A 26,844-nucleotide genomic window follows, 5' to 3' on the forward strand; every position below is an offset into this window, starting at 1 on the left:
GCCGGGTGCGGGAGCGTGCGGCGGGCAGGGATGCTCCCCGCGGACCCGGGTGTTGCTGCGCTCGCAGCCTGCGTGCCACGCTCGGAGGCAGCGAGGAAAATGCTCTTTAACTCATATTTCGCTCAGGCTCTGGATGGGGAAGAAAAGGTTCCTTGTTCTGGGAGGCGTTTGTGCGGAGTTGTGCTCGGGGATGATTCGCGTTAGGATCTCTGAGGCGCTCGTTGTGTGCGCAGACGTGCGGGGCCGATGCTGACAGACTCCTCTCCTGAACCGGCAGCGCCGATCCCGGGCAGTGTGGGGGGAAACTCCATGCAGAAACCTCTTCCTAGGCCTAACTTTATTCCGGGTGATTCATGCTCAAACTCCGGCTTAGCTGCGGCTCGGGCCGGGGCTCTGCGTAGGTGAGAGATGCTGCAAGTGGCGCTCGGCTCTCGCCATCCATGGGGCTGGATTCTCTCGCTTGGTAGGATTGAGACCTCGAGGCTGTGGCCCTGGGGGAGTTAACTGGACCCCGCTGGGGCTGGCTGTGTCCCCCACACGCGTGTCCTTCGCGGGGAGGTGCTGCTGGCCGGAGGATCCAGCGCCGTGCCCGCCTCCCCGGGGACCTGCCGCTAGCGAGGGATGCTGAGGGACAGCTCAGCCCGCTCTGCCACCGCATCCCGGCCGCTCTGACGGGGCTCCGGCAGCCCCCACACCACGGGAGATCCCCCCAGCAGGAGCCAGCCCTTTGTCTCGGCGAGGCAAGGCAGCCTTTCCTCCGGGCAGCGGCTCAGCAGCCACATCCCGGCTGGATGTGAGCGCTGCAGGCAGCCGGGAGCAGAGCCCTCCCCGCTTCCCTGGGCAGCGAGTCGGGAGTCTACGGCATCGGAGAGAGCCAGGAGCATCCCCCAGGAGTCTGTGGCTCTGCTGAGGAGCTGACAGCAGCCGGCAGCTGCCTCTGCCGCCAGCTCCTGGGCGCTCAGACGTGTGTGCTCGCAGGTAGGAGGGGGCTGTGGCCGTGCCGGGGGCTTCCCTGCCGTGCTTTGCGTTAGTCTTGTTTCACAGAGGGGGAGAAGCGATCTGCAGTGAGGCTCCCACCGCGCCAAGGCGTGTTTAAAGTGCCTCCATGCGAGCCCGCTTCAGTATTTATGGGTCTGAAGCTGTGGATTTGAAGGGAACCATCTGCGTGGAGAAATTGATGGTGAGAGGCAGAACCTTCCCCTCTTGGTTTCCATTTCAGGGCTGGGCCTGATGAGCAGAGACAGAAGTTGGGAAAGTTGCTGGGTGGCTCTCTGAGGTTCGCAGGTGGAGCTTTCCCCTGCACCTGGCAGGAATTAATACCTTGGGACGAGACACCTGGAATTTTGGGGAAGAGGGAGCTGCTGGCAGGCTGTGCTGAGCAGAGAGTGGCAGCGCAGGGAAGGAGAATGCTCTTTTTTTTTCTTCTTCCTTCCTTCCTTTAAATGGCCATTTTTCTTAAACCCTTTGTGGTCTGGCTCCTGTGGGGTGGGAACAGACTGCCTGAGGAAGGTGAACCCCGAAATGAAGGGCTTTATCCCAAAATCTTGGGATAAAGACATGAACATCTCCCTGACATGAACATCTAAGTGGGCGATCTGGAGCAGCTGCCTGCAGCTCTGAGAGGCACAGAAATGCTGCTGCTGCTGCTGCTGCTGCTGCTGCTGCTGCAAGTTTCTTGCTGGAGGTTTCTTTTGCAAGTTGTGCAAGGAAAATTAGCCAAGGAGTCCTGTGGGCTGGCAAAGGTCTGGATACCTCGATGCCAAGGAGCACTCAGCAATCTGGGGATGAGTGGGGAAGGATTTGAGGGACCTGGGCTTCCAAGAGCTCATCAAAGCAGCAGCCAGGCAAGGTAGGGGCAGTGCTGCCTCCAAACTGTCCTGAAAGCTCCAGTGTGCCAGGAAATCTCATCTCTGTGTGTGTGTGTGTGTGCTCACATCGATGTCCCTGCTTGATGAGTGAACCTCGAACTCACCCAGGAGCTGGGAGGATCCTCAGCTAAATCCTGGCTGATTGTACGGGAAATTCTGGTGGGAATTTTATGTGGGATCTCTGTGTTCTGCCACAAGAGCCACATGGGATCACATCCCTCTTCCTCCCGGAGGAACCTGCTGGTTTTCCGTGTGAAGCAGGGCCAGAGGAAAGGCTTGGCTGGAGGAGAAGCTGGGTGTTTTCACTGGGTGATGTTTGGGTGGGTGGAAGGGTCCTTAGGGTCAGGCATGGCTGGGCCAGACAGGAAGAGGACAATGCTCTGCTCCAAGAAACTTCATTTCTTTGAAGGCGATTTAAGCTTTCTTCTGGTTTTGCTCAGCACTGAGCATGTGCAGCCAGCCAATGTCTTGCCCTTTTGAAAGGCTTGCTGATGTTCCTGAGGTGTGGATATTGATTTTCCCTGACTTTGGGGAGAGATCTTCGTGAGCAGCACTTGTTGGGGTCAGATTTTATTTATTTTTCACGCTTCTAGGCAGGCAGAAGGCAAGACAAAAGTTTTGCAAGCCTCCTCAGAAATGTTTTCTGTTCTGGGGCAAGAGGTTTCTAAGGCAGCTCATAAAAGCTGAGGAATCTGTTAAAACAAGGCACCTTTTGCTGTGTGTGAACAGGAGGAGCAGTGAAATAGTGGCTGAGCAAGATGAGAACAGCTTGGAGGGTGTTGCTTAGACCTGAGGGAGGAACCAGTGGGGTACCAGCAGCTCCACGAGGAAAGCTTTGTGCAGGGATGGAAAACTGTCTGCAAAGGAGACTGTGGGATTGCTGGAGCCGTGCCTGTGCACAGGAGGCTGCCAACTCCACTTTGTCCCCTCAGGGCGGCCACTAACGCTGTCCTGAGTTCCCTGAGAGGGAAAATGGGGGACGGGGAGAGATAAAAGAAGGTATAAAACCTGTGAGGAGGTAATGGAGCAGTTGATAGGATCCCCATAATAACTTCATTTATGGGCTGGAGCTTGCCAGGACAGATTGTGCTGGTAACACACAGGGAGTTTTGTGTTTGTCCTGGTGCCTCTGGAAAGTTTGGTTTGCTAATGGATGTGGGGCTTGGTTGTGATGAAGGAGGAGGAAAATGTAGTGAGGAGCAGATTGTAGAGCCCCAGAATGGTTTGGGTTGGAAAGGAACTTAAAACTCATCTCATTCCATGGGCAGGGACACCTTCCTGAGGATAAACCAGGATCGTTTCCATGCGGGTCACAGGGAGTGGCTGCTGGGCAGGACAGAGCTGGCAGTGCCCAGCTGCGGTGAATTATCAGGGATTGGATTGTTCAGAGAGGGAGGAATGGAGCCAGGGTGCTGTAAATCAGTAGATCTGAGGTAAATCAGGTGTAAAATGGCAGCAGGTGTAAACAAGAACGGGAGAACTCCTCCTCCTCCTCCTCCTCCTCCTCCTCCTCCTCCTCCTCCTCCTCCTCCATTCCCCTCCCCGCCCCGGGCATTACCGAGGCAGGAACCCCAGTGGGCAGAGGGACCTGGTGGATGCAGCGGGGATTTTTGCCACGCTCTGCCTGTCCAGAAACCAAACCTGAGGAAGAGCTGGGATATCAGGCAGGTGAGTTTTGTCTTCTGTGCCTGCTGGGAGGGCCTGATTATCCCTCAAATACTCGGGTGGTCTATCCCTGGGGGTCAAAGCACCACAGTTGATATGCAGAGGATGGGTGCCCAGTGGGGAAGCCGACCTTCCTAAGGCTGAGGGAATAAAAGCTCAACGTCTTCCAGTGGGCTCAATTTATTTGGATATTTCATTAAATCCACCCAAAAGAGACTATTTTAGGAAATAAATATGTGGGCAATAAATAGCTGTGGGATAAGGGGCAGAGTTCAGTGCTGGCTTTCCTAGTTAAGCTGCAGAAAACAGAAGTGTAATGGCCGAGTGCTGATGGGAGTGTAGATATGTGGTTATGTGAGGGCTCCTCACACTGAGGCTGGGCTTATTTATTATCTTTAATGATCTGGAGGTGGAAATGGATCAGAGCTGGGTTAGGGAGAGTGAACATGCTCACAGAAAGGGGTTGCTTTTGCGAGAATTGAGAGGGAAAGCTGCTGGGTTGGAGCGTGAGGTGGCTCGGCCACCGCAGCAGCAGTTGGTGTAACTCAGATTTGAGCATGTGAAAAAACCGGAAGATCTGAGTGAATCCTTCCCTGATAACAGAGCCTGGGTGATTCTGTGGGATTCTAGCAGGAGAACGTGCAGGGACACGAGGAACTGGTCTGGTTTGTGTGCAGCTGATGAGGTCCTGGGGCTGTGTGGACGAGCTGCAGGTGCCAGGGAGCCCCAGGAGATGCTCTGCTGGGGCAAACAGTGCTCTCTCCATGTCTGTGTGGTTCGGAGAGGGCTCTGCAGTGACATCTGCTCTTCCCAAAGCCTCCCAGGCCAGGGATTTGCTGCTGCTGGAGCAGGGGCTGTGGGTGTCTGCACTGTGCCAGCATCCCGCTGGATTTGCTGCCTTGGAATCAATCAAGGGGAACTTTGCTGAGTCCTGACCTCCTGGTGGGACCATCTCCTGGATTTTCCAAGGGGATAGATGATGGATCAGGGATGAAGGAGCCAAGACACACTGTCCAGATCCATGGCACCTCCAACCCTTGGGGCTGTTCATGTTTGAAGTGCAGCCTTTGCAGAGCCTGTGGTCCCTCAGTGCTGGGAGGGGGGCTGGAGAGCCCAGAGGGTTCTGTTCCTGCTGGAGACCCCAGAGGGTTCTGTTCCTGCTGGATTGTGCCTCCCTGAGCCAGCTCTCACCCAGATAACAACATTTATTCCCTGCACCCTTCGCACGGGAGCAGCTCTGTAGCGCAGTCCCCACACAGTGCCTCACCTGCCGAGCCATCCAGCACTGGGGGATTTGCAGCTCTGCTGAGATCTCCTGACTTGAAAGTCTGCAGAATTTATTTGCATCCTTCATGAGGGAGACAGCCAGGCACGGGGTTGGTTGTTTTTTTTTTGGTTTTTTCCTGTTCCCCCCCCCCCCCCCCCCTTCCCCACTGGCTTTTGAGTTTGTTTATTTGGTGAGCTCAGCAGCAGCACAGTGATGTGGAAATAAAGCAGAGGAGCTTCCTCTTGGCCTCCCTGCATATGCATAAATGGGAGACATAGATCATGCTGGCAATCCCCGGCCAGGCTCCAGCTAATGGAAATTCTCCTGTGACCTTACAAACCCCTCTTTGCCAGGGTTTATAATGAGTCTGCAAAAACCCGTTCGGGGCACAAACAAGTCATCTGAGGTCTCAGACCCTGTGAGCACGAAGTCATAATAATAACACTAATTTCCCACCCACTCAGGCATGTGCTCAGCTCCTTAAAGAGTTTGCTATTTTTAAAAAGCAGTTTTTTCACCTTTCTGGGGACTGTTACAATGTCTGTGTTGGAGAAGAGGAGAACAACTGGTGGGGAACAGCTCTCCCCGTGCTGTGTGACACCAGTTCCCCCTGGGAGCATCCCTGGGTCCTCGCCTGGCTCTTGCTGGAGCAGTTTTTTTGTCGTGAATCTCGCAGCCTGATGAGCTGTGTGGTCACACCTCAGCTGCTTCAGCAGAAAATCAACTTTCCCTGCGTCTCTCTGTGCCCTCTCCCCCCTTCCTACAGCAGAGTCTGAGAGCAAAGATAATCTGTGCCCCTCAGGAGGGGATGGGTTCCTGAACACCCCTTGTTCAGCCTTGACCTTTGTGCGAACCTTCTGCTGCAAACCACGGAGTTTTTAGCTGGATGACAGGAGCTGATGCATTTGGAAGGAATGCGTGGGGTTTTGATGCTGAAGGTTTGGTTGATGGCTCTCTGTCCCTGCTCAGAGACACGGGGACTGCAAGGGCTCCCTGTCACTGATGTTGGAGTCTGTGTGGGATTCACGCCAGGCAGCTTTCCCTTCGCAGGCTGTGATGAAGCAGCAAATTGCTGCTGTGTCTGAGAGAGCCGCTCTAAACGTGGCCTGGCTTGGGGGAAGTGGCTGAGCCAGGGGCTGTAAACTCAGTTCATTGCAGCCACTGCTGATCTGCAAACTGTTCCATGTGCCAAAACTGCCTTTTTCACCCCAAAAAAGAGGTTGATTGAGATATCTGTTATTCTACCCGCTCTCGTTATTCACTGTTTGCCCTCGCTATTTTCTTGTTTGCTCTCTGTTTATTTCCCGTTTCCTGCCCCACCTCCTGACTGCTGTTCAGGATTGTGTGTGCAGCTCTGAGAGCTATCACATCTCTTTTTAGCCTGGGAAACGTTTGGGGCAGAGCCTGTGCTGATGCTCACGGAGCATCTGGTCCTCTCCAGGTCCCATTCATCACTGTCTCGCAGTTTGCATTATTGTTCACACCGAGGGAAAGTGGGTGTGAAGCTGGAATAATAATGTTTCACACTCGCTTTGCATTGGGTTTGATACCCAACAGCGTTTGAACCGATCACGAAAGGCAGCGAGGAGCGGGGTGCTTGGGAGCTGGAGGCACAGCTGACAAATAACAAGTTAATTACCTTTAGTGAGGAAATGACCACTGTGCTCCGTGTTGTATCCATGACAAACTGGAAATCAAGATGGGATTTCTAAATTCTGCCTGACCAGGTTAGAAGGAATCTGCAGGCTGAGGGCAGAAATCAGTGCAACTGAAGTTGGAACTGAAGTTGGTTCCCCCAACTTTAACCTCGTTCTTTCAAATGGAATTCCACCATGGATGGGCAGCAGGGATATTTTCCTGAGCCTGCAGAGTGTTGAAAAATATCTCTTTAGTCTAACATGCCTTGCTCATTTCCAAAGGGTCTGGGTGGTTAAATGATGGACATCGATGCAGTTGTTTCAATGGCATAAACACGGAAGGAATTTAATGCTCCGTGGAATATCAGGAGTTTGGTGTTTGGGAAACGGGGTCTTTTTGGCAGGTGGACCTCCCAAGGGTCTCTCAGGAGACGTGGTTTTCGGTGATTTGGACTGACATGCCTTTTGTTGTGTTCCTGCTGGGTGTTAAATAAGATTTAAGTCTCCTCAGTCACTATTTAGGTATTGAAGAACATCGCAGCCACCACAAGTGCAAACAAAACTGTCTGGATGTTTGTTTATGCAACAGATCATTAGAAAGTCTGTAGGAAAAAAATGTTCTTGTCTGTTAGATAATTAATCTGCATTTTAAGAATTGTCTAAAGACATATTTGCCAGCCAGTCCATTGAGCTGCTGCTCATCTAGTCAATAATCCCATATTTAATAGTCCCCAAGAATGTATTTCCATAATGTGCTGAGAACAGTTGAGAAATCTGCATCTTTTTTTGTCTTAAGATGTCAGTGCTCGCACATTTTCTATGACAAATTTTTTTTCTGACTGTGGGTGAGAAAATCCAGACATATGAACTCCCAACTGGTGGGGCTGGGGGCAGGGAAGAGGGGAAGCTGCTCGGAGCAAACCCCTGGGTGCGGATCCCTCGGAGCGCCGGATGAGTTTGCAGTTTCCATCTGGTGTCTGCGAGCCTGCAACGTGCCGGCAGCACTGCCCAAACCGCTCCTCGGGGCCGGGGGGAGTGGGCCCAGGGCCTTTCCTGGCTCCCAAAATCCCGCTGGAGTCAGGGAAGTGGGAGCATGTCTTGGGAAGGAGGCTCTGGCGTGAGCTGCGCCGGACCTGGTGCTGCGTCGTGGGAGATGCTCTGGTGGAAATGCCATGGTCCTGGTGTGGCAGATTCGATCCTGGCAGGAGCAGGGAGAGCCTGGCAGTGCTGGGATTGGGATGCTGGAGCTCGTTTGGCTCCCAGGATGGGGCTTTGCTGCAGCAGCACAAAGCCACCAGGACCTGTGGCTGTGTCTGGGTAGTGCCTCCCCTCTTCCAGCCCGGAATTCTGATAGCAACCATTGGATTTTGGGGTGTCTGCAGCACCTCTGAGCCAAGGTTTTCCATGTTGCCACACGGATGGGTGTGAGGGTGCAGGGTTTAGCCATTTCCCTGGGTTTATAAAGGGAGTGAGCGCACAGGCAGCCCCTGTGATAATTTACTAATCCACGTTAACGAGAGAGGGGAGTAAAACCCACACTTGGCAAAAGGAAACCCCGGGAGCCGCCACATCAAGGTGAGAAGCAGGAGCTTAATTTCATTATCTTATCAATAACTGGCTGGTCTTGTGCTGTGCTGTGAATCCGCAGCAGTGCTAATGCTATCTCGGGCTGTCTAAGCAGAGAAATAATGAATACAAGCAGGAAGAGCATTGTGTGCAGCCCTGGTATCTATACCTTAAAAATGATGTTGGCAAACTGGAGGGAGATAAGGGGAGAGCCACAGGGATGTGAGGTCTGTAAAACAGGCTGGAGAGAGACTGAGCCCAATCTGCTGCTTCTCACGAGAGGGAGTGATTTGATTGTTGTCCATGAGGACTTAAGCAGGGGAGGAGACTTCTGCTAGGCAAGGGTTCGCAGGCAGGCCGTGCTTCTGTGGCTGGGTGCTCAGGCTGGATAAACCCAGACAAGAAAAAGCCATGTTTTGTTTTTGTACAACTTTCTATTTAAGCACAGGAGCAAATTACCCCGGACTTGGTACATTTGCTGTTTTTTAAATTGAAATGATACATCTTGCCAGCGCTCTTTTAGGTCAACTGCAGGTTTGGAGTGGGAAAAGCTCAGCATGAGTCAGTCACAACTCAAACAAGGTTTTCAAAATGGTCATTATTGCCCTTCACATCTTTCGTTATGTTATGAATGGTTTTTTTTTTTCTGATGTGGGGGAGAGCGGGGATGGAAAATCCAGCAGGGCTTTGGGCTGTAGTGTAGAAGGGATTGGGTTGCTGACAGCTGAGCCCACGTGTAGGGCTTACCCACTTAAAAAATCCCCTTTTCCCACGGCTTTTGAGACTGGAACAGGCCTATTTGGATGTGTTCAGGGTGGCTGGAGGGTTCTGCTTTCCTCAGACCCACTTTCCTCTCGCTGTCCCATGAGATTCACCAGCCTCCCGAGCCTCCTGCACAGACACACAGGATGCTGCAGCCACAAATCCTCTCTGCCACCACCCGAGAGGTGCTCAGCAGACCCAGGGAGAAAGATTAAGGGGCATCATTACCGTTCGGTGGGTGGTTGGCATGTTAATTAGGGCACGGGGCCGCTCTGGAAGGTTACTTTCCCCTCTTACCTCACCAACCTTAAAGCTGCAGAGCGAGGTGGGAGCGGGGAAGGAGCAGCGGCAAGAAAATGCAGCTGGAAACAACCCCAGCTTCACCAGGGATTTGGGACAGGGAGGTTTAGCCAGTGCTGCCTCCCCTCTTCCCGATGGAAAGTGATTCCAGGTGGGCATCCCACAGCCTTGCCTTGTCTCCTTCCCCCACTTTGACTCAGCTCTTTGCAGAATTGAAGGATATTCCCTTTCAGAGGGTGGCACCTCATTCTTTTTCTTTCCCTGCTTGGTGCTGGTGCGCTGAAGAAAATTAAATTAGGGCTGTATCATTACAAAGGAGAGATTGCCATTTGCAAAACCACGTTTCGCTTAAGTTAGTAATATTGTAAGTGTTAATTGAGTGTTCATTGATTGTCTGTCACCACCCTGATGTAATTCTGCTCCTCTCGGGCGGGTGCCCTACCCCTGATTAAACAGAGCTGCTCTTGCACCAGGAGCCGGCTTGGCTGTTCATTTCTTCCCCCTAGTGATTCCATTTTACCAGCTGGATAATTAGCATCATCTCCTCCTCTTTGGAGCCAGCTCAGCCTGCACACCATCCTTGTTCTCTCCCAAGTACCTCTAATGCTTTAATACTTCAGGGTTTTTAAGTGGCCCTAGACAAGAATTTAAGCAGGGGATGTGTTTGAACTCGGTCCAGGAGCTGTTGTCTGCCTGGATTTAGGGTCTGAGTTCCCCCAGAAATTGCTCTGTTCATTAGAGGTTCTTTGTTGCCGGAGGTTCAATTATGGGAGTGAATGGTGTTTTATGGGAACAGAGGTGGGGAAGGAAAAGCCAAAAGCTTTCTCTGTAATGGTGTCTGTTATGTAAATGGCTCTGTAATCAGGTAATCGCGGACTCTGCCTCATCCTTCCACTGGAGACTTGTCAGGGCCTTTTTGTGTTCCAGGGAAGCTGCTCGGGCTCCCTGCGGGGGCCGGGAGCGTTCAGGTGTGGGAGGTTCCTGTGCAGGACGCACCAAGGAGAGCTGGAGCAGGAGGGATGAGCGCAGCACGGGCTCCACACGTCCTTGAGTCCTCCAAGTCCTCCTCTGACCCAGCCGAGGAGCTGGCAGCACATCCCAGTAATCCCCAGCACCAAACGCGGCTCCTCTCCCACACCCGCCCCGTGATCCAACGTGTCCGGAGTAATTGCATTTTCCCTCAAAGAACGAGGCTCGTGGTGCAGTTCTGCATATTCAATCGCTCCTTCCCTGCCAGATCTTGCAGCAGAGCTCTAAGATTTGTGGCGGGGCTTTCCTGGTGTGAAAGATCTTCCTGGCGTGTGTTTGGGGGGCTGGAGCACCTTTGGGAAGATTAATTAACCCTAGGTGAGAAACTGTGATTTAACATTTATATAGGGGGGACGGAAATTAATATTCCTTCTGCCATGCAGAATCTGTTTAAACTCCTGCCTTCAGCTTGTCTGACTTGGAATCTCCTCTAACTTGTACAAATGAAAGAACAATTTGTTTTAGATGATGAGTTATGAGAATATTGCTCATAGACCCAGAACACGACATTTTCAATCACATCTTTATTGCATTGGTAAGGGAAAAAATGATTTTTAGGATCTTGACATGCTTATCCTTTGGAGACCAAGTCAATTATCATATTATATAAGAATTTACTCCACGGTTCTCTGGTCTCTGGGAGCATCATCATGTCAAGAGGAAAATCCTGCAGGGTTTATTGCAGCTGTTGCAGAGTTGAAAGCATTGCCCAAGTTTCAATCCGCAGGTGACCTTCAGAAGTAGGAAAGTGGCTTAAGAAATGTAAATATATACGTTAGACTCATTCTGTCCATTCAGTTTTTGGCAATGGGCAGCTTTAACCTTGTCTTGAGGGCCACAAGAAACCAGAAACTTGTTTTCCATCAGCCTGGTGAGGTGGAGATTCTCTTGCTGGGGACTTTGAGCAACAGGTCAGAAATCCTGAGTTGAATGGTCAGATCCTGAGCTGAATGAGCAAATCCTTCTTTACAGGCCTTAGCTGAGGTCATGGATGGAGTCTGTGTGGTTTCAGTTGTCTGCAGGGTCCATCCTGCTGGGAATTGCAGGGGTTGGAGTTGTTCTCTCCGGGCTGGGTTTTTTTGGTGAGGGACACTCTCACTCCTCATTTTTCTCTGCCTGTAAAGCATGGACAAGCCTGTGCTCCTGGAATGTGGCAGATTACCATGGGATGATGCTAGAGGAGCTGGAAATGCTGCTCTGAAGGCAGAACTCGGAGCACTTTTCTCCTTGAGCAGATTTCCAGTCACAAAAATATCCGAGTCCCATTTGCAGGCATCGGTGTTAATGCAGTGCAGCTGCTCTGCTCCATTTGCTTGCATAAATGCAGCTTTTAGAGCTGTCACATATGCTTGATAGAGCCACTACCCCTCACCTGCTCCTTCCTGGAGTGGCAATTCCTGGCAGGGATTGCCGAGACGAGGGAGATGATGGTTGTACCCGTGCATTAGTGCATATGTCAGGGTGAGAAACCCACCATTTCCAAGCTGCTCTGGATGGGTGGAATGCTCCAAATGCACTTATGCAGATGGAATTTCGGGCTGTATTACCTCGGCTCGAGCCCTCCCTGGTTCTGTAGCTTTGTTTACGTGGAGGGTTTTGAGCTGGGTTTTGATTTTGCTGTTATCGAGGTTGTTGTATTTTTATGGTGTTGCATTACTCATTGGTTCCTTTTATTCCTCTCGAGTTTGCCAGCCATGACTAATGAAGAGTTTTGCTGCAGCCTGTTGTGGAGTGGACACTTAAGCTGCTTCAAAGGGATTTTTAGTGGTTTATTTTTCCTTTCCCATGATTTGGTGCCGCAGAGTCGGTGCTTTCGGTGGGAAGCTGGGAAGTTGTGCCTCCTTTTTCCCCCCCAGACCAGGAGGGGGTGATCTGGGAATTTCAGGAGTTGAGGGGATGATTCAAAAGTTTAAAGCTGGAGTGGTGCTTCAAGGCCAGGTTGGATGTGCTTGCAGCAGCCTGGGCTCGTGGGACGTGTCCCAGCCTATGGGATGATTTTAAATCCCTTCCAACCCAAATCTTTTTGTTATTCAACGCTCTTTCTAATGAGTGCATCCTCTGCTGGAGTGCCATCCCCATGCTGTATCCTGGCAATCCTTGACTGAGTGGGGCTGTGTTTTATGGGGCCACCAGGACTCCTGAGGGATGGCAGGGTGGGAGGAAATGTGCTGCCTTCTGGAGACGTGGCAGGAAGGTTTCCAGCTCATTTTATTTCCATTACTGGCGTGTTTGTGCTTCCATGAACAGCTCCAGTGTGGTGAAGAAATGAATCCTTCCTGGGGAAGGGATGAACTTCTCCTCAAGGGAAGCTCTGAAGCCTTGAACTTGTCAGGGTCTGTGCTGGTGCCACAGTGGGAGGGTCATTGTCCCCTTGGTGTCCCTGCTGTCCCTGTTCCCAGCAGGATGCCCTGTCTGGGATCATTTCTGTTCTCAGTTTAGCCCTGAGTGTTTTACCAAGGTCACAGGCAGGACCTGCACCTGCTCTGGGGACACTCGAGTTATTTCTGCCTCCTTGCTGCCGTGGTTTTTCTCTCTCTCTGCCTCTCTTGCACAAGGCTTTGTCTTCCACGCCGAGGAGCTCAGCAGCTGACCCAGGCTGTGTCGTGCCATCTGTTTGGTCACATCCCCGTGCCCCCAACTCTGGCTGAGCTGATTCTTCCCTGGCACTGAGCATTTCAGAAATCAGGCAAGCCTGGGAAGGCACCAAAAAAAAAAAAAACCAGGAGGGGAGCTAAGGGTATTTTAAATAAATAATTCTCTCTGGCTCATACAACACAGCTGGGCAGCTTGCTGAGCTAAATTCAGCTTAAAAAACATCTGTGAAGCTCAGTTTTAGAATGATGGACAAGCTGGGTTCAGTGGGATACCCTTTGGGGTCTGGGCGGTGTTGGGAAGAGCAGGTGGATGTTTGACTCCCTCTTCCTTCCACTCCCTCCTCCAAGAACAATGGATCTGGAGGCTCAGAAGGGATGAGTGGCAATTTGGCTTCCTCTGACCATGTTTTGCCCTTCTTAACTGTGAATAATTGGAGGTGTGGAAACAGGTAGCTTTGGACGAGCAGCTGTGAATTTCTATTAAAAATTTCAAATGCCCTTCCTAAAAAGAAGAAGAAGAAGAAGGAAAAAAAAAAGACTGTGGAAAACAGATTGAGATGAGTCTTTTTTTAATTAAAGGAAGCTGTTGTCTTGTGTACTTGGGTGTTCCCACGGAGATGACGAGCTGCTGAATTTTAATTCACTGCACATTTTTTTTGTTCACTTTCCTCCAGCTTCTCCTCCTGAACTTTGCCCCATGGGTGGAACCGGTGCTCGCCTTGTTAGAGCATCTAAAACCTCTAATTATTGGGGAAACGGCTGAGAATTATCAAACCAGCTGCTGTGCATGTTCTGCTTTTTTGGTTTTTTTTTCCTAAGTGTGGATGCCGCTCCTTAATTTAAACAGCAGGGAGATGTGATTGGTGTGGTACTGGCCTGGCAGAACGAGATGTGCTGGGGTTTCTGTGTTTTCCTGTCATGTTTCCATTCCTGTCCAGGAGAATTGTTCTGTGTTTGGGGTATTGTTATTTTGCAACTGAAATCAAGTTACATGGATTTTATTTTATTTTTTTTTTTTAATGTGGAGCCACTGGGAGCAGTTACTCAGTGAATACAAAAAGGCACCAGCCCTAATGATGACAGGGAAAAGTTCTTTATGGGATCTGGGAGCAAAAGGCAGGGAACAAATGGGTACAGCCTGCGGAGGCACAGGAGGGAATTCATCAGGGGAGCAGGGCTTGCAAATAATTGCATCTGCTTTTGTTAATGTCTCAGGTGATTAGTTGGGAGCTGCTGCCCCATCCTTCCTGGGAGAAGGAGGGAAAAGAAGGTCGGATGGACTAAAGTGAGATAAAGGAGCGACTCCCGGGCTGTAAGGGCGTTATGGAGTGGTCTGGAAGGATGGAAAAGGGGAGGGGAGGGTTCTGAAGGAGGCAATCCCCGGATCCCAGCTCTGTGCAGCCAAGCAGGCGGTGGCAGGGTGCTCTGTGTGTGTGGCAGCACCTCTGGCACAGACAGTGGGGAGGAAAGTTGGCTGCCTTGTTTCCTTTTCCCACCTTCTGTGAGGGTGATGAACCCCTGAGTCCCGTGGTCCCTGTGGTGTTGGGCATGGGAAATCCAGGCAGGGCTGGCTGCTCTAGGAGCAGTGGGGGTGTCCCTGTCCCCAGGGATGGCCCCGGGAGGCTGCAGGACAGGCAGAAGTGCTGAGCAGTGGTAAAAATGTCATTAAACAGGAGAATGATGTAAAGAGAGGTGCTGAGGGCTCGTTCCTGCCCCTGCTGTGGTGAGGGAGCTCTGGGATGATCCTGCTGGTGTTCGGGCACTGCTGGAGCTGCAGGCAGCGCTGTGTTGGTGGCTCTGCCTCGGTGGCAGAGCCAGCCAAGCCATGGCAGGAGCTGGGTGGTGCCTGCTGTGCTGCCCCGGTGCCCCTGGGGTTGTGGGGATGCTGGGAGGGGTCCAGGGACGCGCAGAACACTGCAGGACACACAGCTGGCCCTGCAGTTGGTGTTTGGGGCCAGCCAAGGCTGGAGGCCACGGCTCTGCCCTGTGTTGGAGCACGCAGTGACCCAGACAGGCTGATGGATCGGGGCAAGGCCCACCTTGGGATCAGCAAAGCCGCTCCATTTGTCCCTGGGTGAGATGCAGGCAGCTCTCTTCTCCCCACAGCGCTCGTTTCCTGCTCTGGGGTGGACAGAGAGGGAAACCTGTGTGTAAGGAGGTCTTGGGAGCAGGGCTGTTGCTCCCCAGTTTGCAGGTGTGAGGTTGTGCCCCTCGCTGGTTGTGGTTACTGGGAGAGCTTTGCTCGTTTTCCATTTGCTTCCCATTTTGCTTTCCATTTGCACGTTCCTGTTTTTTCCCCCCATCCATTCCTCTGTTTAACACCTCGTTTGTGTGGCCTTGGCCCTGGCCGGGGGCTGCCAGGTCCCAGCACAGCTCTGGCAGGGCACGGCTTCCCTCTCCTCCGCTTTCCCAAGGCCGCAGGGCGATGTTTCAAAGGTGGGAGCTCTCATCTGCAGTTTGGGCACAAAAACCACCTTTGAACTGTGGCGTCTCTGAAGGTAATTAACGTGTCTGAAACAGAAACTGCTGCTTTGGGTGCCCAGATCTGGGTGCTGGGGTCTCTGTGCAAGGGAGAATCAGGGCTTTAGAGATCTGGCTGTCCCTGTTACATTTTGGTTGCCAGTTTGGGGTTCTGACCCGCAGAGCTCCTGTTTGTGCTGAGCCATCTGAAAAGGTCTGGCTGGCGATTCAGCAGCAGCAAATTCCCGAGCTGGGCTTGCACAGGGCAGCTCAGATAAGCTGGGCCATCAGTTCTGTGCTGTAATGTTTGATTTATTAAGGCCTGGAAATCTGAACACAAGCCCCCAGGAATCAAAGAGAAACAATCTCCAAAGAAAGAGAGAGAATGAACTCCTCTCAACAGCAGAAACTGCAGCAAGAAAAATTGAGGCTGGACATCGGGAAATGTTGTTGAACAGTAAAAATAGTGAAGAGCTAAAATAGATTGCTAAGGGAGTTTGCAGAGGATCTGTCACTGGAGGTTTTAAAGAACAGATTAGACAAATGGCTTGGAAGGATTGAGCTTGTTGGACGGACGGCAGGACTAACAGAGCTCTTCATTTACTGCCGGCTTCCTACGGTTCCTCCATCAGTGTCACAGCGGCACTGCCCCGTGCCAGCCTTTCTCCCCACACAGACAGCCCTAAACTCAACCTCTGCCTGGTTCTGGGGCTGGCAGAGCCCTGAGGACGGGGAATTTGGGGTTTCCTGGCTGTTTCTCAGTGCTTTGTTTCAGCCTTGTGGCCACCGAGCAGCCTGTGCCACTGTTGACAATAATGCGCAGATTCAGGTTTAATTCGTAGCTCTGGCATCTGACCTCAGGAAAGTCATCTGAAGCTCCTGATCACTGGTCAGGCTTTCAGCAACAAGTAGAGGTCTCCTTGTTGGGGATTGAGATGAATTTTTTTGGCCTTTTTTAGTCCATGGTTAATTAGAGATAGTGGTAATTATAGAATAACAGTGGTTTGGGTTGGAAAGGACCTTAAAGCTCGTCCAGTACCATCCCTGCCATGGGCAGGGACACCTTCCACTGTCCCAGGTTGGTCCAAACCCTGTCCAGCCTGGCCTTGGGCACTTCCAGGGATCCACAGAAGCTCCCAGAAGCCACAGCTTCTCTGGGCATCCTGTGCCAGGGTTTCCCCACCCTCACAGGGAAGGATTTTTTGGGAGTGGCTCTGCTCCCTGTGATGTGCAGTCCATCCTTCCTGAGCAGATTTATGTAAATTGAGATGGGTGTTATGTGAAAACGTCATTATCTCAAGGCTCTCAGGGCTCTGGAAGGCAAAAAAAAGAAAAGAAAAAGGAGAAGAATTTTGTAAAATTAAATATTTCTGACTAGGGTATGCTAAATCTTCTTCTGTTTAGGAAGGTGAGAAATTAAAATTGCAAAGCAGGCGGCGAGGGAGTGAGTCGCTGTGCGTGGCAGGGTTGGCTGGGTCTCCTGACTTCACAGAGGCTGTGAGAGGGAATCAGCAGAGAGACAGAGCTCCCTCATATGCAGAGAAGTCTCAAAACCCTGTGTGTGACAGGGCTGTGGCTTCGTTTGCATGTGCAGGATAACAGCGACTCTCACCATGCAGTGCTGAGCCTGTGTCTGGAGTTATTTGGCTGGGGAGTGTTTTTCCCTGGCCTCTGTAGTGCTGTGATAGGAGAGTGCTGAGAAATCGGGGGGAGCCCTGTATTTGTGTCCTTTCACTGGCTGTTTTCATCTGCAAAAACCTCTCCAAAGCTGAACTGGGCAGTGAGCTGAGTGGTAGGTTACAGATGAAAAAGCAATTTATAAATCTATAAACGTGGGGAGAGGGAAAGGAGGGAGAAGCAGTGGTCACCTGGTGGTCTGCAGAGCTCGGGGCTCAGCTGTGATGGGCAAACTTCAGCCTTGAAGCAGGAAAATCAGGGGGTGTTTTATTTGATCTGCAGAGAGTGCATTCTCTGTCTGACAGGGCTGCCTTGGCACTCTGGGTGTACAAAGCACAAATTATATTCTCCCCGTGGAAGAAAACCACTTCTGTTCAGCCCTTGCTGGCTGCCTGAGACCAGGTTTGGCTGGGTCAGGCAGGAGACACGGCCAGGGTTTGTTTCAGACCGGAGCACACCCCAATGCAGGCATAGGGGTGACACAGGGACCTGTCAAACCTCCTCGCTGCCCTCGTGTTGCGTGTCCAGGCCCTCAAATGTGGGAGAACCTTGGGAAAAACTGGGTGACGGGCTGGATAGTGACTGCAGCGAGGCACAGACAGGTCGGAGACTGGTCTGAGATGGGAAGCTCTGGCTGGAGAAGGGTGGCAAAGTGGGAGTTGGAATCCCAATTTCACAGGGGCATGCAGAGGCCGGTTCACAGTTGTTTGAAGCACCTCCAGAAGATGCCAGGAGTGATTCCTCATCTCCAGAGGCCTCTCCCTTTTCTCTTTTGGGAGCTCTGTGGGCTGAGCTCACCCTGCAAAAGGACCAGGGACCCTTTCCTGGTGTCCCCAGCCCTCCTGAGCGCGATGGCAGCGGGTGCCAGGCAGCAGCCCCTGCCCTCCCCTGAAGCACGGCCCTGGCAGCTCCGGTGCCTCGGTTACTCTGGCAACAAACTGCAGGCAGACAGCACCAAGCAGCTGAATTCAGCCCCTTGTTCCAGCACAAAAATGCTCTCATTGAAGGCAAGCCCGAGCAAAACCCTCCTGCTGAACGACTCGGGCATCCACAGGGACACTGAGGAGTTGGGGAGTGTGGGAGGAGCTGTCCCACAGAGCTGTGTCCCCATCAGGGCCCCCAGGCCACGTCCCTCGTGTTGGGCAGTGTCTGATCCCCAGGGACGTGGGGAAGAGAGGAAGATGTGGGGAGGTGATGGTGCAAGAGAGGCTGGGGATGGGGAGCTGCTGGGAGGGGTGGGCCAGGGACACCCACCAGCAGTGTCATGGTGACAGGGCCACACGTCAGCAGGAGATGGGAATTCTGCCCTCATCCCAGCAGCAAAAAGCAATCCCCGCAGAGCTCTCCTCCCTCTCTGCTTGTTTGTCAGCTCACAAAGGTAACAAAAGCATCCGTGGCACCCGGGATGTGCTGCTGCTCTGGGATCCAGCAAGCTGCCCAGAATGATAATTGGGTGCTTTTTCATTTTTTTTAAGGAGCTAACAGGCTACTGCACAAAGTAATTAACTGGACAGATGGATACAGCAGAATTTGTAAACGTCGACAGCAACAATAAGGCTTTTTTTTTTTTTAAAGGCCTTGTGTCAGCAGAAGGGCTCCAGGTTGGGGCTGGCTTTCAGGGAAGCAGCTAAAATAAATGAGACTTTAAAAAATTAATAATCTTTGTGGCTGCAGATGATGCAGGTGTCTGGTGGGGGCAGTGAGGACAGCCAAGAGATGGAGGAGCAAAAAGGCCAGGATTTCTGTGTAGCTGCTTGTGTGTATATATTCATTTTACCCATGCAGAGCATCCCCTCTTTGTGCATATAAAGGGGAATTTACTCACCAAGAGTGTGAGAGGACTGGAAAAAAAATTAGCTTGTTGCAGCAGCAAATCCAATCCAGGTGGTTTTTAGGTTGTTACCTATACTCTGGGACTGCCAGATTTATTTCAGCTTGTCTGCAGTGGGTGATTCAAATGCTCCTTTTTCTGCAGCCTGGCAGTGTTTGGTTCAAGAGGGAAGATGTGTGGTGTTTTCCTCATGTTTTCTCAGCAGTCCTTTCAAATGCCAGGCCTTTGCTGTGTAACACATCAGCCTTTCAGTCCTTCTCTTTGCTGGTTGATTGGGGGGTGGGTTCTCCCCTCCGTGTGCAGGAGGTGCTGGTCACTCCTGGTGGATGGCCTCTCCATGAGGTGTCACAGGCAGATAAAATGCAGAGCAGAGAGCAAGGGAAGCAGCTCACACACAATCATGGAATAGTTTGGGTTGGAAGGATCTTAAAGCTCATCCAGTGCCACCCCCTGACGTGGGCAGGGACATGTTCCACTATCCCAGTGTGCCCCAACCTGGCCTTGGACACTTGCAGGGATCCAGGGGCAGCTACTGCTTCTCTGGGAAATCCATTCCAGGGTCTCCCCACCCTCACAGGGAGCAGCTTTTTTCCTAATACTTCATCTCCACCTCCTCCCTGTCAGTTTAAAACTGACATTTGTTCCCCTGTCCTGTCATCAGGTGCCCTTGTAAATAGTTTCTCCCCAAGATAGGCTTGCCTGGGCCCCTCTGGGCCGTGCTGCGTGGTGTAATTAGTCTGACTTCAGCAGGAGTGAAGTGCTGGTGTTGATTTATCACCGGTTATTGGCTCGGGGCTGATATTGGTCTGCTCAGCAAGGCTTGGAGGATGTTGTCCTCCAGCATCAGCCTCTCAGGAGACGTCTTCACAGTGAGGCGAGCAGCCCATTCTGCCTGTCAGCTCCGTGTATATCACCCGAGCCCCATCCTTCACAGCAGCGCTGCGCTCACGGGCAAGGACACTTGTTGCATGCCTGTCCCTGCCAGTGCAACAGGTTTTTGGGGTTGGTGGCAGCTCCAGCCCCGTTCCCACTCGCTGGTTGTTGTGGCTCGGTTTGGGATGGAGCATCCTGGTGGCAGGGCGGCCTTGCCTTAGGCCCAGAGGGACTGGCTTGTTTTTGTGGGTGCTGTTTGCTTGTTTGTTTGTTTTCAGCAGCACGAAGGTGCCCTCGTTAGGGCTGGGATGTGTGCTGTGTGCCCTGGGGGCGCGGGAACATCACAGCGAGCACAGAGCGGCTGCCAAGGTTTTGAAGCTGCACCCAAGGAGAGCATCCCTTGCATCATCTCCAGGCTCTTCCTTTAATTAGCAGGCAGGAATTGGGACGAGTTGTACCAACTGCAGGAGTGGGGGCATATGGGGAAGGGAGCTGCAGGAGAATTGGCGCTGTGTGAGTGTGGCTGGGTTGATTACGGAGAGAGGGAGAGGGGAAAGCGAGAGGCGTTTCTGGAATCCCAAACGACCCTGCCTGGCTGGAACAGCCTCCCCCTGGCACTGGGAGTGCAGAGCCTCTGAGAGATCCAGCCTTGTCAGGAAAACAAGGAGCAGCAGTGGGGGAACCATGCCTAAATCATGCTTGGCTTAATCAAGTTAACTGTTTTATGGGATTGTGATTAGGGCTTTCAATACATCGATGGCAGAGGTGCCTCCGCTGTGGTTTGTGCTTCTGGTTTCCTTTCCCTCCTCCTCATTGCATTGTCCTGCTCTCCCTTCCCTGAGAGTGAATTTTTATTTATTCTTTTTAATGAGTTGCAATGGAAAAGGTTTGGGGCTCAATATTTTTAATAGGAGGGGAAAAAAATCTTTACGGGAACAAGAGCAGCCTCGTGGTTTCCTTTGGATGCAGCAGTTTGAATTCTTGGTGAAGCTTTGTTTCTTTCCCCTGCCTTGCTGTGGAACTGGAGAACCTTATTCTGCTCTGAAATTGTGCTGTCTGCACTGGTTTTGGGGATGAATTGAGAGTTTTGCTTCCTTTCCACTTTGCTTAGCTCAAGCTGCTGCTTCCAATGTGTTGGGCTGATGTGGCAGGGACCACATCCCTGCAGCAGTGTTAGGATTCCCCCTGGCCCTGTCACAGGGTTTTGGCTGGGATCTCCTGGATGAGGGGGATCTCTGTTGGGATCTCCTGGATGAGGGGGATCTCTGTTGGGATCTCCTGGCCCTCCACTCTGCAGCTGAGCCTCCGTGTGAGCCATGAATTCATCTTTTCCCATGTCATGCAGCCTCTGCCTGCAGACCTGGCTGCTCCAAGATATCCTTGAGTTCAAAGTCATTCAGATTGGGCACTCTCGGGGACAATGGGAGAATCAAAAACGAGAAGTGAAATTATTATGCAGTCAGGATATTTTATTTTATTCTAGAGGACAGAATTTTTTCTCATGCTGGAGGTGGCAAAGACCCGGCATAATTCTCCCTCAGGACAAGTTAATCTGCTTTTCCTTGCAACTTGGTCCAAATCTTTTGGTTTAGGACACGAGATCTAGGACTGGCCATGCCAGAATTTAATCCTGTGGAGCAATTATGGCCCACCAGATTTCACAGAAACAGGAAAGGGAAGGATCTTGCAATCTTTTGGTGGCTCTAAACCCAGCTTTAGAACTGTGGTGTGGATGAATTGCCTCCAGTCACACCAGCTGCTTGTTGTTCTTTTATGGGAAAAGCCGCCAGACAATTTTTGGGGTGGTTTTGCTGGGAAAAAAGCAAGATGTTTTGAACAGGGGAAGTTCTGTTTATCCACAGGCAGAGGGACTGCTGGGAGCACAAACCCCAGTGCTGAATCCCTGGGATTTGTGAGCTCCGTGGCGAAGTGTTCAGGTCACTGATTCGCGAGATAAAAGCCTCCTGACTCGAGCAGAACAAGCTCTGCTACAAATTGCTTTAGTTCATTACACTTGGGTAATTAATAGATGCTCTCCCCAGTCTCCTGGAGCCCTGAGCTGCCAGGCAGGGAGCAGGGACAGGTTGGGAGCCTGTTTGCTGCCCATGGGTGACAAACCCCGGCACAGCGCTGTCCCTGCTGCTGCAGGGGAAATCTGGAGGCACTGCCTCGCTCCTGGCAGTGCCAGCCTGAGCTGAAATCCTCCTGGAGCTGCAGGAAGGGGACATCAGAGCAGCTGGAGCAGGGAAAGGGCGACTGGCAGGGCAGTATTTGGGGTGGGGAAAGGCAGCAGAGGTCAGGGACACACGCTCATCATCCTGCAAGGACCAGGCTTTTTCTTGCTGTTCTGTTTGCTACACCTTTTGCCAGGATGACAAAGGAATAGGAATATCCCAAGGATGACATAGAAATCTGTGGAACAAACCTCGCTCTGAGCCCCCTGGCTCCTTTTTTGGGTGTAAACGCATCAGATGTGCAGCCAGGAAGGGGCATCCGGGCAGAGGAGGGAGGCTCCCAGCAGTTGTTACAGGAAACTCCTCCAAGGCACTCAAGTGGAAGGGAAAGCAGGGACATTTTCCATGTAAAAAGACATGAATGGCACAATCAGCTGGAGCACTGGCTCGTGCCAGCGGGGTGGGAGCACTGCTGAGTCCCTGAATCCAGGCACTTGTCTTGGAGGCCATGGGAACACCTGCACTGGGGAGAGGAGGCGAAGGCAGGGCGTGCTCCTGCTGTTCGCTCCCTCATCTGGGCTCCTGACCCAGCTGGAGCAGCCTGGCTCATCCCCTCTGCCTCGGGCTCTCTGTGGGCTTAAATAAACCTGTGGGAGGTGGAGGAGGCTCCGAAATAGCAAAAATACACACGTGGAAAAATAGTTGCAGTTTTGGAGGTGAAAAAGCAAAGCTCTCATTATTCCTTCTCACAGTCTCCTTTCCCTTCTGCTCTTTTTTCCTTTTTTTTTTTTTTTTTTTCTTGCCTTTGGTAAGAGCTGTTTTCTCCAGTAACCCTTAATAAAGGAGACAAGAAATTGAATGTGTTACTGGAGGGGTTTGTGGGAAAAATTGGAAACTTCTTGGTGAGGGGGCTGAATTGCAAAAATTACCAATTTTTGGAAGAGGGCCATTCGTTTGACAAAAACTGTTTGAGAAATTCTCCCCAGCTCTCGCTTTAATGTGTTTTGGCCACCATCCTGTGTAATCACAGTTCATTATTTCTGAAGCACGGATGCTGCCTCATCTGAAATATCCCTCGTGTGAGGGAAGGATGATGCCTCAGGCAGCTCCCTCCCTCTGACCCTGCTGGCAAGGTGATAGCTCTGCTCTACCCTGGACATGCTGGCATGTATCCATGTAATCCCATGGATAACACATGGCTTTGCCTCCTAGGGGTTGGGCTTTGCAAGGTTCCAGGGTCACAGGAATGGTTTCAAAGCCCCTTGGCCGTGTCTGGATCGTGGGGTGGCCAGAGCAGCCCCTTTTGCTGCTGTCCCCTCCCTCTGTACCCCACTCCCAGCTGGAAGTGTGGATTCCCTGACTTCCACCTCTGAGCAGGGCCAGGGCACAGGGAAAATGCAGATTTCCTTTAACTCTGGGTGCTGGGTTGAGTCTGCAGCTTAAAGCTCCTTCTGTTCCTTCTCCTTGGAGGGGACAGGAGCATTTTGCAAATGTTCTGAGGTCCCAGTGACAGCAGCACGATCCCAGCATGGCTCTGTTTGGTCCTTTACCTCTCCTGCCTCCCCCCTCCCCTCAGCCTCCGCTCCTCCCTGAGCACCTGCCTTTTATCCAATTTAATTTTCACACCTCCTCCTGCCGCTGCTGTCCTTGCCAGTTATCTCTGTGCTTCTGCAGTGGGTGTCTTTCCTTTATTGGAGTGATTGCCTTCAAGGTTTCCATCCCATCCCAAACTGGCTTCCATAAACCTGGTGGATCTGGTCCCAGCTTCCTTCTGTCCTGGGGCAAAACACTTCAGATTCCCACCAGGACAGGTCTAAAGCACAAGGGCAGCTGTGACTTTGTGTTGGTTTGGATATAAACCAGTCCCTTCTTCCTTCTTCTGGGGTTTTCCTTAGGGTTCTCCTGGACATGAGCACCTCCTCTTGGTGTCAGTGCCCACCTCCCCGTGACTTCAGTGTGGTTCCACCCTGAATTCACCCTTCTGCTTTTAGCCAGGCTCATCCTCCTGGCTCCTGCCAGTCCTGCAGAGCCACAGCAGCAGCTGGAGGACAAGTCATCATCAGCTCTGGCCCTGCCAGCACCACAAGTGCTAATGAAGTCTCAGCTGAAGGGTCAGGCAATTGCACTTCTCTGTCCCTGAAAACAGAGCCAGAATCTCCTGGGCTCGGTGGCCTCGCAGGCTGAATTTGGCCTTGTGATGTTTGTGACTCATGGCCCAAAAAGACCAAGGCCCAGCTGCCATCTGAGCCTGCAGGGTGGGCAGGAGAGGAGAGACAGAAGGATGTGCTCTTAATCAGAAACTGGGGCTCACAGGACGCTGGTGCTACCCTGCTGGGAGTGCCCAGCAAGGTTTGGGCAGCTTTGGTTTGAAAGTGCCACAAACTTCCAAGGCCAAGCCTCCAGCAACGGTGGGAGCACCTCTGGATGACAGAGAAAAAAATACCAGGGGGAAAAAGGAAGAGGGTTGGAAAAGCTGTTGTAAGCTTTGGGTTTATGTCTCATGGTCTGATTTGATTGGTAGTAATTTCCTGAAGCTGAGGCTGTGTTGCCTGTGGCAGGAGTTGGTGAGGGATGTCCCTGTCCTTATCTCGACCCACCTTCACCCCGGGGTGCTCAGGAAGGCTCAGCTGGAGGTTGACAATGAGCAGGGTGCTCCCCACTGGATGTGGGACGTGTTCCCTTTCATTTTAGTGCCCGGTGCCACCCTAGATGGGATCTAATAATTTGTACAAGGCTCTGCCTTGACTCCAAAGAGGATTTTTCCAGCTCAGCTGGAATTGGAAGTGTTGGCACTGAAATGCGAAGTGCAGGACCTCATAACCATTGATGCCGAGCTACAGGTGTAGGACAGATGAAGGAAGGACTCAAAATATGGGAATTATGGCCCGATATCATCATTTAAAACAGATTAACTGCATCCCCCAGGTATTTCTTCAAATATTATTCTTCCTCTGTAGATAAAATTTAGCATTTCCATGAGATAATGAGATCTGGCCATCACTCAGAGGTGCCTTGCTGGCCATGACCAGGAACACCAGGACAGTCCCTGCTCAGCCCCAGTCTATGTGTGAGTGTGTCTGCAGCCCTGTGCTGATTTATTCGACACGGGATGAAATCTGAGATGATTATGAAGGACCTTCATCAAAAAGACAGAGGTTATCCTAACTGGGAGGAGGGAAAGATGGTGTCTGCACAGCTGGGCCTGCACTGGGAGCTGGCAATGTCCTTTCCAGCTGAGGAAGCTGGGAAAGGGGAAAATTGCCATCTTTCCTTTTTTTTTTTTTTTTTTTTTCTTGCTAGGATGAAAAGACAACAAAGTATGAATGGTCATAATTTAGTGGGCTCCTGGGTAAATTTGTATTTCATTCCGATTATTGAGTGCATTCCCTAATTGCAGCAATAAAAAGGAATAGTCCATCTTCTAAATGCAAGTGGTAGTGCTGATTGTTATTTAATTACGCGATTCCAGTGGTCGAGGGGTGAGCCTGGAATTACAATTGCATCTTGTATTATTTCACTGAGATTGCTGAATTAATTAGGAGAACAATGGGATCCTTCATTGTTGACATCTTAAGGACTTGTGACAATAATTTTAAAACCCAGTGAATAGTAGAAGGCCTCTGCCATGGGGTTTTCTCCTGAAAAAAGAGAGAAATGGGGGAGCTGGAGTCCCCCCATCCCCTGTTTCCCCTTCTTTCCCCCTCCACTGCCCTTCCCTGTTCTGTAACTTTTTCATTCAGGAAAGAAAAGGTAATTTCAAGTCAAACTCCAGTTGCGGATCTGTGGGTTAATTCCTGAGTATCATGGAAAAACAGCCCGTGGTGTTCATTGCCACCCGGTGTAATTGAAACCCAGAGTAGGTATTTATGGGGCTTATCAGACTTTTAGGGACTTGGGAGTATAAAAGCATAAATGAAGAGAAAGTTGTAAGTTCTTGTGCTTCAGGATATGACCTAAGCTCTGCTTAATGAGAGCTGAGCAGAGACTTAAGCCCAGGATAAGCTCTCTCTGCTCTGCTTTTGCATTTCCTTTTCAAATACTTGGTGCTGGCTGAGCCCAAGGAGACCAATGGAAAATCCCAAGGGAGGTTTGGGAAGGGTTGTGCTCACCTCAATGATCTGCTGGCCCCTCACTCCAGGAGGTGCTGCCTTTCCAGGCATCTCACTGGGATGGTTTTGTACAGAAATCAGGAAATTGCCGTGCTCTCTTCTCATTGCTGTGCTGGCTCAAGGTGGTTTGCGTCCATGTGGGAATATTGGAGGAAATGAGGTCTTGCCCTCTCCTGCCACCATCCAGACACGCTGCTTGGGAATGCAGGATGATGAAAAGGGCATTTTCTTTAGGGCTGATAATGCCCCCCAAAAATTGTTCCTGAGGGGAACAGCAGAAATATTTAAGAAGTGAGGAAGTTGTGGGTGGGTGATGACGAACCAGAGACGGAAAATGGTGTGAGAGGGGAAATATTCAGATATTCAGGGTGGACATTTGTCTTCATCTACTTAAAACCAAGCAGAAATCCACCTCCAGCACCCCTGATAGTGGCGGGCAAGAGGCGTTGATTGAGGTTTCACTCTGAAAGCGTTGCCTTTATTGTTTTTCTCTTCTCTTTTTTTAAAGTTTTATTGAAAATGTGTTTTATATAATGGCCTTTGTTGTGATGTGGCTTTCATTGTAGCTGACTGAGTGTTTGTGGGGTTATTACAGCCTTGCAGTGGAGGAAAACACAAAACAGGTTCTCTCAAAAGCCTTGGGGGGAGGCATGATTATGTTAAAATAATCATCTTCCCTGACCAAACTTGGCTTTCTCTTTCCTGGGTGCTCTGCAGAGAGTTGTTCCTTTTTTTGTCTACATCTTTGTATTGTCAGGATTAATTTTTCAGAGGGAGAAATCTCCATAAGCCGAGTGGTGCCCACTCCTTCCTTTTCAGGAGCAGGAGGTTGGATTATTCCCCCCCTCCCTCTTCTCTGCAGAAATTCTGTGGCTTGAATCTACTCCACTGCTCCCTTTCTTCCCTTTCAACCTCTGATTTCCTCTCTCTTTTTGTGTGAGTTTTCTGAGCTTATTGGAAGTACTTTGAGGTGCTTTTTGAGGTCCTTTCCTCCCGGATTTGTGGGAATGAGGTGCTTTTTGAGGTTCTTTC

The 26,844-nt window shown here is 51.2% G+C and overlaps 1 protein-coding gene across 1 annotated transcript in view; it reads left to right on the forward strand.

Annotated features, from left to right (window-relative positions):
• The first annotated feature begins 262 nt into the window (after nucleotides 1-262).
• The window catches only part of GRIK4 (glutamate ionotropic receptor kainate type subunit 4), a 176,122-nt gene continuing 149,540 nt past the window's right edge, over nucleotides 263-26,844 (forward strand). The window contains 1 exon segment of the mRNA XM_042034171.1: nucleotides 263-978. The gene's annotated coding sequence lies outside the window, so the exon portion shown is untranslated.

This window comes from Corvus kubaryi, unplaced genomic scaffold (genome assembly GCF_017639235.1).
Source record: "Corvus kubaryi isolate FWS band 111438036 unplaced genomic scaffold, C.kubaryi_AGA036_p1.0 37367, whole genome shotgun sequence".
NCBI lineage: Eukaryota > Metazoa > Chordata > Aves > Passeriformes > Corvidae > Corvus > Corvus kubaryi.